We start from the raw sequence: 15,171 nt of genomic DNA on the forward strand, positions 1-15,171 counted from the left end.
TATTAACCCTTATCAGATATGTGGCTTGCAAATATTCCATTAGGTAGGTTTTCTTTTCATTTTGTTGATGGTTTTCCTTTGCTAAGAGACTTTTTAGTATGATGTAGTCACATTTGTTTGGTTTTGTTGAGTTTGCTTTGGTGTCAAACCCCAAAAATATTGCTAAAATGGATATAAAGAGTTTTCCCAGTTTTCTTATAGGAATTTTGTTTCAGATCTTACATGCAAGTCTTTAGCTAATTTTGAGTTGATTTTTTGTGTATAGTAAAGGATAGGGGTAGAATTTCATTCTTTTGCATGTAGTTGGCCAGTTTTACCAGCACCATTCATTGAATAGACTGTCTTTTCCAACTTTTTATAGCCTTGGCTCCTTTGTTGCAATCTATTTGAGGCTTTCGTGATTGCATACAAATTTAAGATTGTTTTATTCTGTTTCTGTGAAAAATGCATTTGTATTTTGATTGAGATTGAACTGAATCTATAGAGCTTTTTAGGTAGTATGATCAGGATTAATGTCTTATCCTTTTCAGTGTATAGGTTTTTCACATCCTTGGATAAATATATTCAGAAATGTTTTACGATTTCTAATGCTACCGTAAATGAGATGTTTAAAAAATTTATCTGACAGTTTATTTTTGCTATATATAACACAGCTGATTTTTGTATATTGATTTTGTATCCTGCAACTTTACTAAATGCATTGATTCGTTCTAACAGGTGATTTTGTTGTTGTTTGTTTCGTTTTGTTGGTGAAGTCTTTAGTTTTCTATATATTATGTCATCTGCAAATGGAAACAATTTTACTCCTCCTTTTCCAATTTGGTTGCCTTTATTTTCTTTTTCTTGCATAACTGCTATGACAGTTGCAAAGGCATGGTCACGGACCTGTGGACAAGCTTCTAGGGAAATGCTAGTAAATGGATGGAGATGGCAGGGGAGGTGTCTGCCAGTTTCCTGGTCTCTTGGGAGGATTGCAGCCACTGCTTAGATGTGTGCTACATTAGAAGCGTGACCCTCAGCAGCAGCTTTCAAAGTATGTAGATGGACCCCTTTTAGGAAAAGACTGGGGGGCAGGTGATTTTTAGCTGCTCCCTTGGCAGTGACCCCTGGGAAGACAGCTGTGGCAAGTGCCCATGTGACTGTTGACAACCGCTTCTTTGTTTGCTATAGTCTCTGGTTGTTGGGGACACAAGCCTTTTGGCTTTCAGAGCTAGATGCTTTGGGAGCCCATCTCTAAGATGGGAATGTTAAAAGTTAGGATGTTAACTGATCAGTCCAAATCCTTTATTCTCAGGGGAAATCTAGAGGTTGGAAGCTTCCAGCCAGTTGTATGGACTTGTGCTGTGGTAGGGTTTATGGCGAGAATGCGTCTCAGTCTTTTCTAACCCATTTTGATATGGGTATTTCTCATTCGTCCAATGCGTAGGAATCACTCAGCTAGTTTCTGGATTTCCTTCAGAGGTAATTTCTCTGTGTACATCTGTATATCCTGGTTTCTGTGGGAGGAGGTGAGTTCAGGACCTCCTATGTTGCCATCTTGGTCAATCCCCTCAATATGAACTCAAGAAACATTTTAACACACTTGACTAGTCAAATTTAAGATTCAAAGATAGTATCAAGCAGCAAAAGCAAACAATATTACTACATACTTTAATAGTTTCTTATTTTTTCTTTTATTTTTATCATTTCCTTCCTTTCTTGCAAATTAAAGACATTTAATTCATGTATACTTCCCAAGACTTTTCATTATTGATTAGACTGTAGTCTTTCTTAATGCATATGTTACTTATAATACAATTATTTTCCCATTGCATACTTTATTTTTTTCAACTCTTTTTTAAAACTTTTTTATAAAAGTTTTCAATTTCCTTCACTTTTCTAATTTCTGGAAAAGCTAAGCAAATTCCCTAGGCAAGTATGAATGTGTCAATCTACCGTAACATTCACAGAATTCTACACAAATTAAAATTATGGATTTTAATCATTCTGCTTATTCAAAATTCCTAAATTCTAAGCAATGCCATACTATCTATGCTTGTATCTATAGATTTTATATTGCATTTATTTGGGGGATGTTGATTCTCAAAACTGTGTTTGTTAAGTAAATCATACGTGCTTTTATAATTTGAGTATACAGTGACAGATAATTTTTAGTAAAGGCTACAGTAATTGCATTTGCTAAAGTTTTCACTGACCAGCTAAATTTAGACCATTGTGGGTTTTTCGTTTGTTTGTTCGTTTGTTTGTTCATTTGTTTTGTTTTGATTTACTTTGTTTTTTAGGGGTAGCCTTTCTGCAGGTCACATATATACTCCGCTCCTCATGTTTTACCGTATTTGGTGACAGCAGATTCCTAACTAGCAGGCATTGTAGTATTCCTGAGAGAATATTTGACTATTACTATAGATAGATTTCTCTGGTTTTAGATTTGCTGTTCTGTGTCTCCCACCTTTGTCAGGCCAACATCTATAAATGTCTTAAATTGAACATTTTATCACGACCAAGGATAGTATTCTACACATTTTTCTGTCCATAGAATTTTTGTTAAAGGAAAATGACTAATTCTATGAAAAAATGCCCACGGGATCCATTGAATTTGTCGTATACTCCATCATGGAGGAGCAGTGGCTTTTAACGTGTATAGAAATAGCTTCTAGAAAATTGAAGATAATGCCTTGTAGGTTTGGGTGCTCTCCAACAAAATGCAGTATATGCTCCCAACCAATAACAAATATTACGTGTCTTCGCCAATAGCTATTGTATATACACCTGGGAATTAATAAGACAAAAGTCAATGTTGACAGAAATCTTTTAGTTCTGAACAAAGGGCCGTGTTAAATCATATTTTAAGGAAGAATATCTAAAATAGTTAAACTGCATCAGTAAGCTTGCAAATATCTTTAATGGTTTCAAATGTATATAGGATCTGTTTGAATACATGTGGATGCTACGGTTTTAAAAATATTTAAAGTAATATTTTCTATTTTATTGATTTTAAAACTAACCTGTTGATGGGGCGCTGGGTGGCTCAGTCGGTTAAGCGGCCAACTTCAGCTCAGGTCATGATCTCACGGTTCGTGAGTTTGAGCCCCCAGTCGGGCTCTGTGCTGACAGCTCCGAGCCTGGAGCCTGCTTCGGATTCTGTGTCTCCCTCTCTCTCTGCCCCTCCCCTGCCCACACTCTGTCTCTGTCTCACTCACAAATAAATAAACATTAAAAAAAATTAAAAAAATAAATAAAAGTAACCTGCTGATTGAAAAAGCTGAGATAAAAAGGGAATTATGTAGAGTAAAAGAAAATAATACAGATACAGTGGTATCATCTACAATGACATGTATATATGAAATATATATGTAAATGAAATATATATATATTATATATATTTGTATTGTCTTATACTAAATATGCTTTAACTGAGAGGCCTTTGTCAGTTAAATAAAACATTGTTAATATATCCTCATATCATAAGAATTTTAAAAACATTTCATGTGCTTATATTTTAATACATAAACCTAACCATTTTATCTTTTTTACATGTAGATTATTCGTGCATTTACACTATTATAAATATCATTTGTTGTCTATAACTGTACAACTGACAATTTAAAAATTATTTTCTTGGGGCGACTGGGTGGCTCAGTTGGTTAAACATCTGACTCATGATTTCGGCTCAGGTCATGGCTCACTAGATTCAGCCCTGTGTAGGCTCTGTGCAGAGCATGAAGCCTGCTTAAGATTTTCTCTCTCTCCCTCTGCCCCTCCTCCACTCACATGCGATGTTTGTTTTCTTGAGATAAATTAGTTAGTTAAAACAATAGAGATATTCCTTTGAAAGTACCCAGCTGTGTTTTCAGCTAATTTTGTATTGCTCTTGTTGTCATACAAAGATTTTAGATATTTAGTCTAAGAAGGTATAATTCATGATCCCATATGCAATGCGTATTTCACATGAGAAGACAAGCTTCAACCTTTCACACCACAGAACAACCAGTTTATAGCATGTTAGTCTAATAATTAATCTATTTTATCACCTAATTCTTTTGTAAACAATACTGCTTCTGTCATAATCCATTAACTCAAATTGTTCCTCTGAAGAGGGTGGCGGATATTATTATTTTGTTAATGAGCAGACTGTCACAGCAATAAGACCTTTTGTCTCAGGCTATTAATTAAGGGGGCAATTTTTGTCTCCTTAAAAATATCTTTATAGACATAAAAAAAAAACCCGGATGTGATATGCTCAAAATAGTATTGAAATGCAATCTATGTACATATATTCTGATCAGTAAACACATGTGAAGAACAACCTGACCTGTTAACTGTTGCTGCTAGCAGATTGTTAGGGAATGTAATCACAGAGGCAGAACTCGCCAGGGTATATGGTGATGTTCAAGTGCTAGATAAGCTCAGTTATTGACTGTAATTGAGCAGTTGCCAAAGGCTTGATGATTCTGTCTAATATTCGAGAATAACTGTGCAAAGGACAGATCAGCTCTCCATTCTCCTAGCATCCCCAAGTATTAAATCTCTCTATGAGGTCATCCAAAGGAGAAGCACCTGCACAAATAATTTCATTCTCCAGAAAAATGTCTTCTCTGGATTTCAATTTAACTTTGTTCCCTTAGCCGTTATTGAGTCCACATAAGAGTCAGTCATTTTAAACAGTACATCTGTGTCAATTTAAGAACTAAATTTGTGGATAATGCTGAGTATGTCATCCGATGGCCGTTACATAAAACTCACAATCTCATTAATGGTTCTTTGAGTTAAGATTCGGGGAAAAAAATTGTGCTTTCGGATTGTGTGCTTTGTTTTGTCAGATCATGAAAAGCGCTTACGGCTATGCAATGTTCCATGGTTTACAAAGTATATTCAAAACATTTTCTCATCTATCCCCATTAAAACCTAATGAGGTAGGAAGGTCAGATATCACTGTTCAATTTACATAAAAGCAAAATACAAGCAAATAAAAAAGTGAGACACATAAAGTTAATGTGACTTTCCCCGTTACAAGTATCTGAATTAGAACTAGATTTCAATACCTTATTATGCTCTGTTTCTACTTTTAGATATATTTTATAACTTTTTGTAACTATGAAGTAAAGTAAATTTGCTACCCAAAATTAAAGTTAACTTGTTGCAAATAGCTAAATATATTTCTTCTATATATAATCTGTGTACTTTATTTTTAAAACCAATCATTACACTTTGACTTACCTTAAAATATTAGGTATTCAATATGTTTAGAAATATATTGGATTTAGATGTCTGTTCTGATCAAAGAGAGAGAGAGAGAGTGAGAGACTAAGAAGTATGCAAATAGGTATATCACAGCTTAATTTACCCAACACTTTTCTTAAATGCATGTTAGTGGTAATCAATTCTTACGAAACACCCTTGGTTTCTCCCCAGTTGCAAATGGAAGATTATAAGTAAAATGTATTTGTATAAAGAATGTTTTTGTAACTGAGGTAGAAAGGGCAGACAAAAATCATTTTCTATAACATATAACAAGTCTGCTCACACTTCCTTGAAGACAAATATCAACCTTGAATGTAATTACAAATTTAATAAATATCACACCCTGAATGTCTGTCTCATTTAAGTTCATTGACTATATAAATTATATATACATATATAAATATACAACATTATGTAAATATATAAATTATAAAATGTTATATTATATAAAACATAAATATATAAATTATATTTCTCACCCGGAGGATCCATCTTAGGTATGTGAAAGGTTCTACCTAATTAACAAGATCCTCAGTGGTTGGAATGTCCTAGTTAAGTTTCTTGTGATTCTTATTACCTAAGAAGTTAGTAAATTGTGCTCTGAGTGATGGTGAGCCAAACATTACAAGTGTGACCAGCCATGGTTTGCTCGCCTGCTTTCTAGGGTTTCTTTCCAAAGAGAAGACCAATGAGTAGACAGAGCAAAAATGAACACACCCACAATTATATATAGCTACATAAATTATTAAGAACACTGAATCTTACCTGAGCCTGCAAGAGAATGCGAGAGAATGTTAGTAATGAAAAGTTCTCTCTTACTTTTCCTGCAAGTATATAGATTTATTTCACATTGATATACAGATGATAGTTAAGATACATGTATAGAAAATCCATTATTCTCTCTACTGTTCTCAGGGATAAAAATCCTTCTAAACATATCTTCCTATTATCCCTCAAAAGAGCTAAAAATACCATATGTGATCATCCCACCTTCCAACCCTGTGAACATTTACTTCTTTTGCATATGGTTCTTCTTAAAATGCCTTTAACCATAAGGGTGACATCCTATCTCCATAGCAACAGGAAGTGGAGTATTTGCAGTGCAGGTTTGACCTGATATTTAGTTCAACTTTTTCTGATTCCCATCATAATTTTGGCAACATTTATTGTTGTTATGCTTTTTGTGGGGAGAGGAAGAATAAGGGGAAATAAGGTTATTCTTCCCTCCAACAATTGCTTTTTTCCCTTATGGACCTTTTCTTTCTTTGTTTCTTTTCTTTTCTTTTCTTTTCTTTTCTTTTCTTTCTTTCTTTCTTTCTTTCTTTCTTTCTTTCTTTCTTTCTCTTTCTTTCTTTCTTTCTTTCTTTCTTTCTTTCTTTCTTTCTTTCTTTCTTTCTTTCTTTCTGAGTTTCACCTGAATTTACAGATTTAATTTTCTTTTTAATTCTCAAACTTAGTGTTTTTTTTTTTTTCGCTGCTGCACTACTGATTTCTCACCTAAGCAATACTTTGCACTCCACAAATGCAAAGGCATGAGCTGTGAAACAGAGCGGGAAATAGGTAGAGGACTATGGGGTTGCCAGGGAAATGGAAAACTGTGTGCCAAGGCCTCACTCAGACAAACCTTGCTTTGTGTTACTAGCTGGCGAAATCATTAAACCCCCTAGGCTGGTGCCTAGAACCCAGGTATAAATTAGTTCTGCTTCATTATTCCTGTCTTGTATTGCTAGTTGCTCTTAGTCAAAAGCAAAGCTGGGAATTATGGCTAAGCACTGATGGAAGCATGAAGGCTTATTGCTTAAATACTAAGCAAATTGGGCAAGAATCTCTTTCAAAAAGATATGCTAGTAAATTGAAACAAAGAAAAAGTACTATAAATGACGAAAAACAAATCTGAATTTTTTGGTGGCTTGGCAAAGGAGATCCATTTTACTCTGAAATGAGTTCAACAAATATCAACCAATAGAATGTGAAGGACTATCTATGTAGAGATATAGATGGGCAGATTGTAATCTCTTTTTGATAAGTGATTAACTATAGGTTTTATATTATTCTGATGAGTTCAAAAGAGTCTGTGATCATTTATGCAAATTTCTAGTACATGTGGAGGGATTCAACATACAAGCATGGACACTATACATTTAGGAAGATTGTTCCTTAAAAATGATATGGTAGAATCTGATGGGATTCACAGAAATCAAATCTATAAGCAACACCCTGGGACTTTGAAGCCTGACAGAGCTAGAGAAACTGAAAGGAAGGTGAACAACAAAATCCCAAAGATGATCCTGTAGTCACAGGCTTGAAACAATAAAGAAGAGTTTAACTAAAAATAGATAATCTTAGAGGCATCTGGGTGGCTCAGTTGGTTAAGCGTCAGACTCTTGATTTCGGCTCAGGTCATGATCTCATGGTTATGAGATCGAGCCTCACTTCAGGCTCTGCGGGAGCATGGAGACTGAATGGGATTCACTCTCTCTCTCCCTCTCTCTTTCTCCCCCTCCCTGCCTCTCCCCTGCTTGTTCTCTCTCTGTGTGTGTCTCTCAAAGTAAACAAATAAACATTGAAAAAAAAATAAAAACAGATAAATTTAAGTAGGAATCACTTAGAAATCTCTATACAATGTTCCACAGAAGACAATAGACGACAACCAAACTTTCAACTCGAATCATTCTGTTTGGAATCTAAGACGGGAGCCAAAGGTAATCAGGTTGCTTTTCTAAGGAATTAGAGTGCAGTTTCTTTGCTTCATTCATGTTATTTTATATCGCTTAATCTTTTTCCCTTTTCTACATGTGAAATTAAATTTCTTCATTATCTATTTTTCTTCCTCCATTACATAGGCTGTATATTTTGGTGGAGGTATAATTTCAATTAAGGCTGTAAGCTGCCATATCAAAAACAGCAGCATTCTCATGGAGAGGAAAGAAACCAGGCTGGACTTAAAGCTGAATTTCACATGCACATGAGTTTTCTTTTCTTACTGTGGGAAATATATGAAAAGGAAAGATGCATTATTTAAAGTGCAGCAATTGTGGACTTTCTACTAGATTTCTAGGACTGCAATAACAAATCACCACAATTTGACCTAAAACAAGAGAAATGTATTGTCTAATAGTTCTAGAGGCTAGAAATCTAAAATCAAGATATTGGCAGTGACATACTTTCTCTTCAGAGGCTTTGGGAGGATTCTTCCCTGCCTCCTGCTAGCTTCTGGTAGTTGCTGGCAATCCTTGGCATTATTTTGCTGGTAAATAATCACGCCAATCTGTACCTCATTCTCACATGTTCCCTCTGTGTGTATGTGTGTCTCTGTGTCTTTATGCACAATTTTTTTTTTCATTTTTTATAAGGACACCAAACCCTAAATTAAACCCTAATTAAACCCTAAATTAATCCTCTTAACTTGATTACATTTGCAAAGATGCCATTTCCAGATGGGCGCATTCATAGGTACATGGTGTTAGAACTTCGCCATATCGTTTTGGGGGTGGGGTGTATAATTCAACTCACAACACATTAGTATAGATTTAAAAATGTGTGTATGGGTTGGAAAAAAATACAAAATAATGCAAATTTCATCTTTTAGTCTATTTTACTCACCATTTTATTTTAAATACAGCCTTACAATCTGTAGTGACCTGGATCTATATACATGCTCATTTCCCAACTATCTGACACAGAATTGGCCATAAATTTCATTTACATAAATGAAACTTTTATGGTTCTCTAGTAATGGTGTTTGGTGCAATGGTAAAGATAACAAACATTCAAGTCAATTTAGAGTCATACTTATTTTTTTCTTCAAACTACAAATAAGAAAAAAAATACTTCTCAATCTTGGAAGAAGAGAAATATGTTAGCTTGAGGTGATATGCTTGAGGTGATATTCCCAAAACAAGCAAAAGTTCTGTCAAAATTAAGGGAGAATGGGATAGGAGGCAATTCTATAATGGTGGTGTAAGAACTTTTGAAAATATATTCACCCATAAAAGCAATGAGGCTATTGACAAAATTCGTCAAAATCAACTTTTTATAATCCTGAAAATTAACCAAAAGCTTTCAAAAATTCAATGAGTATATATTTAAAAAAAAATGAGTGAATTCCTCTATGGTGAGATTTGTATTAACTTACCTCATCCCATATCCCTCTGCCTAGCTCCCCAATAACTTTGGAACCAGCAGCCTCAATACCAGAGTAATTGTGCAAACCAGTAGCCTATAGCCATTGGAGGAATTAAAGCATGATTAGGACTCTCCAAGACTCACCTCCAAGGATTGTTAATATTTGACCCATGTGAAAGTTCTCTGGAAAGCACCACTTGTCATTTGTGGGACTTGTCATTTGACTACACTTAGAGCTTGTTCAGTTGGAAAAGTCCTATCCCCAATGCAGTAGTTGAAAATGATGAGAGACATTTACATAGCATCAGCCTGTTAGGCTTGGAAATACCAAACAAGATGAACTAAACTTTATGTAGGGAATGAGCTATCTATGGGGTGGTGGGGCATGAAAAGCTCTGACATAGTATTAGAAACTGGGAAGCCCAGGTGCATATACAGGGCCAAACAAGTGGTCAGGAAAGACCTTAAGATGCTCCAACTGGCCTTAGGCTCTTCATGAGGCTAAGAAATAATTGCATACTCCAGAGCATTAAGGCATGACCCAAAAAATACACAGAGGACCTCTGGAAATCTGGCTCCAAAGCATTAAAGGAAGTCTCTGTTCAATCACTCAGGCAACACTAAGCTGAGCAGAGACTTCAGTGGCCACCAATGTCAAAAATACAGATTTTAGAGAATTAGTGTAAGAAAGTCACTAAGCAGACAAAAAGCAAAACAACTAACTTTGAAGAGGAGAACTTATTTCCTTAGTTCCCACAGTGGATTATTTATAATGTTCAACTTTTAGGTTAAAAAAATGAGACACAGGAGGCGTGTGTGGCTCAGTTGGTTAAGCTTCTGACTCTTGATTTCAGCTCAGGCCATGATCTCATGGTTCGTGGGTCCCACATTGTGCTTTGCCCTGACAGCATGGCACCTGCTTGGAATTCTCTCTCTCCTCTCTCTCTGCCTCTTCCCCTGCTTGCATGTGCACTTTCTCTCTCAAAATAAGTAAACTTATTTTTTTTTTAATTAAAACAATATTACAAATGAGTCACAAATAGAAACAATGAAGTATAGCCAATATATGGGGAAAAAAAAAGGTAGTCAATAAGAACGTCCCTAAGGGAGCCCAAATTTTGAAGTAAAAGTACGTTAAAGCAACAATTATATATATATATTTTTTTTTCAGTAAAGATCTGCAATATGAAAATAAGCACAAAATCTTTTTGACTTGAAAAACATGATAACAAATGGAAAATTCACTATATGCTTTTCATAGCAGATTTGAATTAACAGAAGAAAGGATCCACAAACTTGAATATATTTCAACTGAGAAGATCTAGTTTGAGGAAAATAAAGAAAAAAAGAATAAAGAAAAGTGAACAGAGATTTAGATACCTGTGGAACACCACCAAATGCATCAACATACACCTAACAGGAGTCTCTAAAATAAAGGGGAGAGTGAGAGAGAGAGAGAGAAATAGCCATAAAAATGTTTGAAAAAGTAATGGCTGAAAATTGTCCCAATTTTGCAATAATGTAAACATACAAGAAGTCCAATAAACTTAAAGTAGGAAAAACTCAAAGAGATCACAGCTAAACATGTCTTAGTCAAGCTGTCAAAAATAAATGCAAAGAGAATCTTGCAAAAAGCAACAGAAGAAAGTGACTTATCATGTACAAGGAATCCTCACTCAGTGAGATTCATAGTTGGCATCACATTGGAAATCATAAAGGCCAGAAAGCAGTAGGATGCCATAATCAAAGTACAAAAACAAACAAACAAACAAACAAAAACTGTCAATAAAGAATTTCAGGGGTGCCTGGGTGGCTTAGTTGGTTAAGCATCCAACTTCAGCTCAAGTCATGATCTCAGGGTTCATGAGTTCAAGCCCTGCATCATGTTCTGTGCTGACAGCTCAGAGCTTGGAGCCTGCTTTGGATTCTGGATCTCCCTCTCTCTCTGCCTCTCTCTCTCTCTCTCTCTCTCTCTCTCTCTTTCTCTCTCTCTGTCCGTCTCTCTCTCAAAAATAAACATTACAAATTAAAAAAATAAAGAATTCTGTATCCATTTAAATATCTTTCAAAAACAATATAAATTAAGACATTCCAAGGTAAATAAGGCCTTCCATCCAAGAAATGATACAGGCAATTATTGAAGTAAATGCGAAAGGGCACTCAATGTCAACTGTGTTCCACACAAAGAAATAAAGATTATCAGCAACAGTAAATAAATATGTAAATATACAGTATAAGTGGAATTGTTTGTAATTCTTTTTTCTTCTCTCTGACTTATAAACAACTGAATACAGGAATGATCATAAATATTATTGGTGGACTTACTATCTATAAAAATGTTATTGGAATGACAATTTAACCCAATAGGAAGGGGATAGATAGGAGGTCTATGGGACTAAAAATTGTGTATACTATAGGAATTAAGTTTTATGAATTCAGACTCACTTGTTTTATGTTAAGATGTTAATTGAACCCCCACCCCAGGGAAACCATTAAGAAAATTATGAAAAATACATGACAAGAAACAAGAAAATGAATTAATTCTGTATAAAAATAATCTATTTAGCACAAGTCACCAATGGAGGAATTGATGAACAAAAAAGACCCAAGACCTAAGACAAGCTTCCTCTGAGGCTCTTGATGGTGATCTTTCCCTTCCTCTTACAGCTTCTGGTAACCCCAGATGTTCCTTGGCTTTTAGCAGCATAATTTCGTATCTGCCGCCATTTTAATGTGACCATTTTCCCTCTGTTTCTGTGCATCTGTGTGTCTTCACGTGGAGTTCTCCCTATGTCTTCATTTTCTCTTGTTACTATGACAATAATCATATTGGACTAGGGCTCTCACCCTAGTAGAATCATCTGAACTCAATTACATCTGCAAAGCCCTATTTCCAAATAAAGTAACATTTATGTGTGAGATAAGGTTTCACCATATCTTTTTGGAGGACACAATTAAACCCACAGGGATAGCCAAAGTGATCTTAGAAAAAGAAAAAAAAAGTTGGAATACTCATGCTTCCAGATTTCAGTTGTGACTACAAAATTATAATAGTCAGAATAGTTTCGTACCAGTCTGCATATACATATATAAATAAATGGAATAGACCTGAGAGTCTCAAAATTAAACCTTGCATATATGGATACATGTTTTTTTGTTAAGGGTACCAAAAAACATAATGGGAGAAAGAATTGGTATTTTTTTTCCAAAAATGGTGCTGGGAAAGTGTATACCCACATGCAAAACAAAACAAAACACCCCAAAATATTGTTAACAGTATGCAAAATGTGAAAAATATTCAAATGTCAATCAACTAAAAGTTAAATAAAAATGTGGCTTAGCCATATGGTAGAATTACTTAGTAATAAAAAAGAATGAAGTTCTGACACGTGCTACAAGTATAAACCTTTGGGATGCTATGCCAGATACAAAAACCCAAATATTGTATGATTCCATTTATATGAAATGTCTGTAAGAGGTAGAATAAAGAGGAAGAAAGCACCCTAGTCCTTGACAGAAGCTTCGTGGAGGAGGGACTTGGGAGGGAAGGTTTATGGGTGTGGGATTTAGTTTTCTGATGGAAAATCATTTTACTGAAAGCAAAACAACCTTTGTTAGATTACTTTTTAAAGACGGGTGTGTATACTTTTTAAATACTTGATGTTAAAAATTGGCACTTGAATCCAAATAAGAGTGATTGTCAAAATGCTTTTGTTTAGCCCTTCAGTGAACACACACTTGTACTTGGCATTTGTGCATAGATTACCTTACCTATATTATTTTGTTGCTGCATTTTCATCTCAAATTTTGCATTAAAATTCATCGTGTACTGTGGCAAACTTCGTAAGTGAAAGTTATTGTGAGCCTTTGCTCTGAGATGCAATTATGTTGCCAAGTTGAAAGAAACCCTCTGAACCAAAGTAAATGGCCGCTTTGTTAGTTACTATACCTTTAATTCTTAAGGCACTCTTAATCAAATATAAGTTGGAATTTTTTTATTTTCTGTATGTCAAAAGTGTAACCAACAACTGTTAGAAAATTATAGAGACAACATATTGATATGCAGCACTTAAAATCAATTGAATTCTAAATTTATTGCCGTAATTATATCAAAGAGGTTGTAAAAGCATTACTTATTTGAAGTTTGCTTCTATTTTACTACTATCTTTAAACAAGTTTAATAAGTACATAAAATTAATTATTTATGCTAAGTGGCAGCAGTAAATTTTAAACACTGTTTTACTTTTATTTATTTATCTCACATTTAAGGACCCATATGACTAATTTCACAGTCCTTCTCATAGAAATATGTCTGCTTTGCTTTGCCGAATAAAGCAGATATCACTGATATCAGAAAAAGTCCTTATTATAGAAAGGCATTGTCTTAAGCAGCTTTTGGTACGAGCATTTAAAGAACAGCACATGGGACATAAAAGTAATAAGGTAAGTTATTATACAAGTTACATAAAATGTAATTTAATATGCAGCTTCGGCTAAATGTCCTTCAAGAGATTCTGGTAACCAACTAATCCATACATTACAAACCATTTATTTCCAAATTTCTTAAATATGTGAACCTATTTATGAACAACTACTTTAGTTCAGAGAAAACTACTTTTCACTGGCCTTTTCTTATTCTACTCAGACCATTCTCAAATGTTAAGTTGACCCCATGACTTAAGTACCCATTAGCACTATGTGAATATATTCTTGATGTGAATCCGTGACAGGGATGTGAAAGTAATACAAAATGTAGTTTCAGCCAAGTTATTAAGGTTCACGATACAACACTGTTTTAGTTACCTATTTTTTTCACAGAGTAGATACATCTTTTCTTTGCAGCCTATTACTTGCTGCCCAGAGGACACTGCCAGTAAATGTAGCTGCTGTTATCCAAAACTTATCCTATACCAGAAAGTGTTTGGCTCTGAAGTTTTCTTGCAGTCCAAAACATCCATTCTGTAATGCTTACACTGAACTGTTTAGTACAGGTTTTTCTAGATGTATCTAAGCACTTTTTATCATCTTTTTTTTTTTAATAAAACAAGAATCATGATAGGTTCTTGGTGATTAACTGATGTTATTCACCCAAAGAAAAATGCCAAAGAGGAAAGTAACTCAAACTTCCACCCTCACCAGGAACCAGCTACTTATATTTTGAGACTCCACACAAAATGAACACTGTTTAAAAATCTGGCACAAAAAAAAAAAAATGTTAGGAAGGCCAGCAACAACATAAAATGTTTCTTTCTTCTGTGATCTGTCTTGCTCTCAACTGACCACAATTTTTAAATTTGCTACGTAATATTGTCCTAACAACAACAAAAACAATAAAAATGTAAATTACTGGCGTGCATTTTACTATTTACCATTATATTGTGGAATGCCATCTTTGAATGCAACTATCAGAGCATTGACTTCATATATGGAATCACCTAAATTACACAGTTTATATTTCGTGGTTCATTTAGTAATGGCATCTCAATCTGGCTAGATGGGACCAACATAAACTCGATTTAGAAGGTTTAAAGTGGAAAAGACTCTCTGTGGGAACAAGACAGACTGAAGGTGTGCTCCCTCGAGCAAGGGAACACTTGTGGGGTGAGTGCAGACTCACACAGGAGCCTCAGGGCACTCTCTCACAGACACTCTCATCGGACAAACTTGGACCTGATGGGTGACCCATTGTGTTCCAGCTGGGAGCACAGAATCCAAGCAACTTTTTTTCTTACCGACCCTCTCTGTTCTCACTCTACTGTGGTTGGGAAACCTCATGGATACGGCAACCACCTGACCCAGATCGGC

Source organism: Panthera tigris, chromosome A1, assembly GCF_018350195.1.
Source record: "Panthera tigris isolate Pti1 chromosome A1, P.tigris_Pti1_mat1.1, whole genome shotgun sequence".
Lineage (NCBI taxonomy): Eukaryota > Metazoa > Chordata > Mammalia > Carnivora > Felidae > Panthera > Panthera tigris.